The 6,735-nt window shown below is 43.5% G+C and overlaps 1 non-coding gene across 1 annotated transcript; it reads left to right on the forward strand.

The window, feature by feature from the left end:
- Nucleotides 1-6,364: 6,364 nt before the first annotated feature.
- LOC112442421 (small nucleolar RNA SNORA70) lies at nt 6,365-6,495 on the forward strand. The gene has a single exon (XR_003030517.1). It is a non-coding gene; the product is annotated as a small nucleolar RNA SNORA70 (small nucleolar RNA).
- Nucleotides 6,496-6,735: the final 240 nt, after the last annotated feature.

Consider the following 6,735-nt stretch of genomic DNA (forward strand, 5'->3'; position numbering starts at 1 on the left):
GCAAGCTGGGGGCTTTCTGACTTACAAGCCTGTCAGAGACCAGAGCCCCGTGAAGGACTGGCCAGCTTCTTACCCCCGCGGCCTGTCCACTCCCTGGTCTGCACAGCCGCAGGGCCGCGGGCTTACTCACTGCTCACACGGGGTGAGACAGGGTGGGCTCCCTGGGTGACCCCGTTTCCTGAAGCAGTGAGCTAAGCTTTAGGGAATGACAGAAAATCTCAGGTGCAGCCACCCCCGAAGGGGCAGAGCCACCGAGGACAAGGCGATACTCGTCTACATCCTGGGATGCTATTTACTGATTTGTACATGTGATGCTTTAGGAAGGCTTTTTCAAAGCGCAGAAGGTGGGGGGCGGGGGTGGTCAGCAGAGGCACAACACAGAGTGAACTGAGAACTGACTTAGGAGAAAAGAGGTTTACCTATGGGGAAAAAAAAATGCTGGGAGGAACAAACTAACAGTCGGCCTAGGGGCTTTACTTGGATGGAACTGGGTCCTAGAAACCCACTCCCCTTATGGTCCTGAGCTTAGCGTGTCTGTATCAGCGGAAGAGTCCATTAAAGCCAGCCCTGCTCTGTGCGATCAGAAGACCCCCTCCTCCATTCCACACAAATTTACTGAGGACTTCCACACAGCAAGCAGTAAAATCAGGGGAGACCATGTGTTTAAAATGTTAAGGAAAAAACAGCCATTATCCTGGCCTCATGGCACCTCACCATGTGCTTCTAAAGGAACGCATTTTCCTCCCATGAGGCCAGGAGAACACACCCGAGAGCAGACTGACCAAGGTGGGGCTCTTAGTTATTCCCGAGTCGAAGCTGCTAGTTTATTTGGCATTGGCAACCGAGGGACGAGTATTCCTGGTGGTAAAAATGTTTAAAGCACCTTTCAAGAACGCTCAGATGAAACAGGCACTGAGCTGGGTGCTGCAGGGCAGCCACAGTGCACAGCGTCCTGTTAGCTGTTGGCCAGGCAGCCGGTGGAGCCTCAGCTCAAGCTGCTTTTGGCTCCGTCATTTTCCCTACAAGCTCAGGTGTCGATGGCATTACCTATTTGCAGCCTGGGGTGTGTAAAGGACATAACACTTTCCCACTTTACTCCATTTAAAAGCTCAAAAGCTAAGATCTGGGTCCCCTTTCTGCTTAAAATGCATTTATCTGCTACTTTGTCAAAGGAATGATGAAGTAGCAGCATAGAAGACAGAAGGCTCAGCATCTGTTCAGCTGCTGTGTTGTAGAATCCACACCCAGCCACATCCTCGCAGAGTGGAGTGGAGCAGAGCAGCTGAGGGGGGTGCTGACATTCTCCACGGTGCTGAGAAGAACCCTCGCCCCGAAAGATTGGCTCCTCCTCTCAGGTGCTACAGTGATGTCGATTCAGCATCACTGGGTATTTGCCTTGGTACCACCGTTCTCCCCATGATAGGGTAACACATGAGTCTGGTCGTGTTGGTGTTAGGAGTCTCTCCATGAGGATGCACAGAGAAAGAGGGGCACAGATGACATCGCTGCTCTTCCCTGAGTCTGCCTGGAAGCCACGTAACCTGAGTATAAATACCTAGCTGAGACTGTGCTCTCACAGCCAGGTAAAGAGCACAGCCGATTCAGATCCAGCAGGAGAGTGACAGGAACGCTGTGAAAGATGGCCACGACTGCCTGTGTGCACAACTGTCTTTATTCTACTGAATAAGGGAAATGGTGAACATTAGTTACTACATGGAAAACGAAATAGATGAAGCTGGTTAGATCATTTGAGTTTGGGAAATTTAGGTTGGACAAAGTTAATTTCTCTGCTGTAAACTTGGCTATTCTAACGTGCACACTGAAGAGGGGTTAGAATATCACATTTCCTAAGTTTGATCTGAGAACCCTTTTGCCAAGAAACATCTTACAGGACTAGTTACATAGGAACACATTTGAGGACCTGCTTCTTTATTAAAGACAGTGACATGATCTAATAATTTATATGCTTTACGATGTAGTTAGAGCTGAACTTAAGCCAAGGCCAGTGGTTTTTAAACTGGGCCAGCCTTACCCCTAGCAGTCTACCAGAGCTTTCCAAGGAGCCACAGACTCATTTTTTCAGCGGATCAATTTTCAGATCCTCAACTTCCTGTTGCACTCTATCCAAAGATTCATCAGTGTGAGAAAATGCCCTTTTCTCCCCTTACAGAAGGAAGTAGGTCTTCTCCCCACATTCAGTCTTACTCTAGAGCAGGACTCAAGATACAATTGAGTATAGTGTCTGGAAAGTGCAAGCCTCTTAACAGGATACGGGTCCTCCTCCAGTGCTGGTGGTTTCCAGTTCCTTGCTTTCAACAAAACTGAAGGAATACCCAGATTTCTGAGTATCCTGAGATTACCCTGCTACCACTAACTCCTTCTGTTCTCATTTGTCTGTGTGAAAAAAGGATCATTCGCATTTCCATTTGTAAAACTGAAAATGGAGAACAGAATCGACACTGTATCGCTGCCGTTCTGCCAAAGGTAATAGTACTCTACACAGAGAGCAAAGGACCAAAGTAGACGCCTTCTTTGACGCATTACGTTGCCAGTGGAATTTTACTGTGTTTTGTTCTTTATTAAATGTGTGCTCTGTTTATTAAACAAGCTGAGTTCAGAAGAAATTTAAAATATGTGGAGCCTTTTTAAATGATTAGTGTAGGTAGGATGTGTAATTTTGTTACAGATATGTAACTAAACAATATATAAGCCAAGAAGAATTAAGCTACAATTTTATAAAGTAGAATAAAGATACAAATTCAATGAGTAAAAAAAAAAAAAATGTGGCACTTCCTACCATTAAAAATTCCCTTGTTTGTAGAATTTTTTGAAAGGATGGTAGTGTCTGTCACCAAGTGTATTTAGAACCTTTGGCTAAATTTAAAGGGAAATGGAAATATTTTACCGGAAGATGCCGTATCTACCATGTACCGCACACACCTTTGCAACTATTCAGGATGAAAGCATTAGACATCAGTGTAGAAATGTGTAAGGGGACCCATGAGTTTTCCAAAGTCAGGAGGTCTCTGAGCGTAACATTTTAAGGAGACTGATCCAGGGCCACCAAGGGTGAGTTTTATTTGGACTTAAGAAGGATGGACAAAGGGGGCTCTAGTTCTTTTCATTTCTAGAAGTGTAGATGAACTTTCCAAATAGGTGATATCCAGCTTTTTGGAGACAACCCTCAAAGCTATATTCTTACCAACAGAAAGCTGATCATTAGATTAAGAAATACGCAGAATTATAAAACTGGCATTTGAAAACTACTCACTGATTTTGTGTTAGGCTTTTCATTCTCAAAATATTTTCTTCCTGAAGAACCAGTTCCATGGTGATCCTGTCTCAGAAATGTCCATACTTATTTCTCAATAGGCTTTAAAAAGCTGCACTTGTAAACGTGTGTTTATTATTAAAGCTTAATTTATTTTTTATATAAATAGTGTGTGCTTGTGTGTAGACAGAGAATCATGTGAATGTATCACATAAATGTTGGCTGTTGTTAATGTGAGAATTAAATGGCTGTATCACAGTTTAAAAAAATAAAACTTTATCTCATTCAATAGATTACTAGCAGTCTGTCTGGAATCATTTTTTGTTGTTAAAAACTATTCATTTTTTGTTCTTCTATAAACTAGGATATAGGCCTGCCAGCGATGACACAGTTACCATAAAAAAAAAATAATAATGCTTTTCTGTCCTTTCCTTTTTCCCCTCGGTTACTAGTCTTTCTTTAAGCAAAACCTCACTCCATGTAGAAACCCAAGTTTCTAAAGTTAATACATGACAACTCTGCAGTTTGTTGGTCTTTGGAAGAATTTTTTGTGCTAGTCATGCAATGATGTTAGTAAAAACACCTGTTGTTTCTCCACTAAGCACGAGGGCGCGCCAGAACTGTCATTGTGTTTTCTTGTCATCAAGTCCTGTGCACAGGAGGCCACTCTGCCCCACCCCGATCCTCAGCCTCTGATGACTGGACTAGTCACCCTGGCCCAAAACCTGAGTCTGTGACAAAGCCCTGCAGTAGAAGAGACGCGGAGAGTAGAAAAGAACAAAGGATGAATTAAAACTGCTGAAAGGTCACTTTTTAAAAGTGGATAACATCATAACTCTCATAAAGATGCTAAGTGAACACCTGTCTAATTTTATTTAACCCCTTCATTAACCGTGGAATGATTAAACTGTCATAACTGTTTCAAAGGACAAGTCAAAGAAGAACATGCAGTTAGGCTACCTGGTGGTCCTGATTATCTGATTCTACACCCTTCATTGTGAGAAGTTCAGATGATTCTTATCCCTAGAAACCCAGATTGTGTCCAGTGAAGACAGGATGGTCACTGGCTCTGAGTACTCACCAGTTTTCCTAGTTTGTTTTTTTTTTTAAATCTGTTGAGCAAATTTATTTTAACATCACTAACAGGCATGAAATCTGACCCTGACCTTATACCACACACAAATATCAACCAAAGTTAGATTACAGATCAAGAGGTAAAAGATCAAACAGTATCACAGCCTTACAGTAGGGAAAAGTTTCAACAAAATACCAAAGGCTTCTGAGTACTGACCAGTTTTCCTAGTTTTTTTTCTTTTTTTTTTTAATCTGTTGAGCAAATTTATTTTAACATCACTAACAGGCATGAAATCTGACCCTGACCTTATACCACACACAAATATCAACCAAAGTTAGATTACAGATCAAGAGGTAAAAGATCAAACAGTATCACAGCCTTACAGTAGGGAAAAGTTTCAACAAAATACCAAAGGCTTCACCTGGCAAGGAAGGCAGCGAAACTAGACTCTGCTAGCCTTCATGACTGCTGCTCCTCAAAAGATACAGTGAGGATAATAAAAAAGCAAGCCACAGGGTGGAAGAAGAATTTCTAATAAACTTATCTGACAAAAAGTCTCATTGAAAATGTGACTCCACCCCTCCAAGTCAGTAAGATCATCCTTTAGGGTAAAAGGTATTTCATGAATAACCACCTCATAAAAGTACATCCAAATGGGTGATAGGCAAATGAAAAGATGCTTACTCATTATTTGTAAGAGAAAATGCAAATTAAGACCACAAGAAGATACCACTAACACACTGGAGTGGCAAAAATTGGAAAATCTTAACAGTACTATCAGTTCTTAGCAAGAATGCAGAGCAACTGGTAATTGTGTAATTTGGTAGCAAATTACATTGTAAAGACATCTGACTCTCTACTGATGTTTACCGCGTGCACAGCCTATGAGCAAGCATTCTACTCCTGCATACAGTTGGCCCTCCGTAATCCGTGAGTTCCGCATTTGTGGATTCAACCAATCTCAGATCGTGTACCACGTTTGCAGTCCACACTGAATCAGCAGGTGGTGAATCCATGAGTGCGGAGGGCGGACTATGAGGCTTAAGCGTCCTGAGAGTGCTGAATCCAGGGCAGATCCTGGAGACAGTCCCCTACGGATACTGCGAGACACCAGTGTGCCTGCTAGAAGCGCATCCCTGTGTCCCCTAAGGACATGTACAAGACTGTCTGTAGTGCCGTTTCACACCAGGCAAAACCTGAAGGGTCCTGCTGTCCCTCTCCTGTATGTGTTAACCTTGTGTCTACACAATGGAGCACACACAGCAACCTCAAATGACTGAGCTATAAGCAACATGGATGGATCGCACAAGTATAATTTGAGTGAAGGGAGCTAACAACACAAACAGCAAAGAAAAAAAAAAAAAAAAAAAGGAAAACCACAAATTACTAGGCGGATATACAGGAAAATGTAGGATATTTGAGAGATGGATTAGTATAAGAAGGTGACGCAGAATGGAGCTCAGCACATACATACAACATGGATACATTCAAATGCTTTCTCACACTGTGAGAAAAGTGTGAGAAAAGTGAAATGCAGAAAAGTGCACTCAGTGACACCATTTGTACACATTTAAAAAAACGCAAACAATATTACACGTTGCGTGGAACAGACATACAGAGAGGCGGAAGTATAAAACGACTGAAAGGGACATCTGAAAGTCGAGACAAAGACTGAGTCGATGGGGAGGCAGCGACCAAGACAGGGAAAGGCAGTGCTAACTCTGTTGTGTGTTTCTTTTTTAAACACTGGAAGTGTTGGTCTGGCCGGTACAAATGTAAAAGCAGGCCTGCCTACAGAGAACTTATACCGATCCTTCTCCAACTCCTCCTAAAGACTGAAGAGGAAGGAACACTCCCAAAGACATTCTATGAAGCCACTATGGCCCTGATACCAAAACCAAAGACTCCACCAAAAGAGAAAACTACAGGATAGTCATTTTGTTGACTACAGATCCAACCAATCTCAACCAAGTATTAGCAAACTGAAGCCAACCATACACAGCAAAGGCCATAAGCCACGGCAGCCAGTGTAGCCGACTGTACTCTTTTCTCCATGGGGCCCAGTGTGCGATGGCTACACACGGCAGCCTCAGAAGGGTATGCAGCCTGATGGCCTGCTCCAGTTGCCCTAAGGGGCCTGGAGACAGCCCTTTCCAGTGGACATGCATGACTGGCATGCTGTCCCCAGGCTAGACTCCAGACAGGTGTGCACAGTGCCTTTGGAAAGCCCCAGGGCACACTGGCCAGGGTCCACATTGCCCAGTTCATCATGTCCATCTGCACCAAGCTACCATCTGCAACAAGGTACCTGTGATTAAGGCCCTCCACGGGGGGCCAAGTTCAAGTTCCCTGGTCTCCAGAAGAGCCACATCTCCAAGAACTGGGGATT

Source organism: Bos taurus, chromosome 18 (assembly GCF_002263795.3).
Source record: "Bos taurus isolate L1 Dominette 01449 registration number 42190680 breed Hereford chromosome 18, ARS-UCD2.0, whole genome shotgun sequence".
Taxonomy (NCBI): domain Eukaryota; kingdom Metazoa; phylum Chordata; class Mammalia; order Artiodactyla; family Bovidae; genus Bos; species Bos taurus.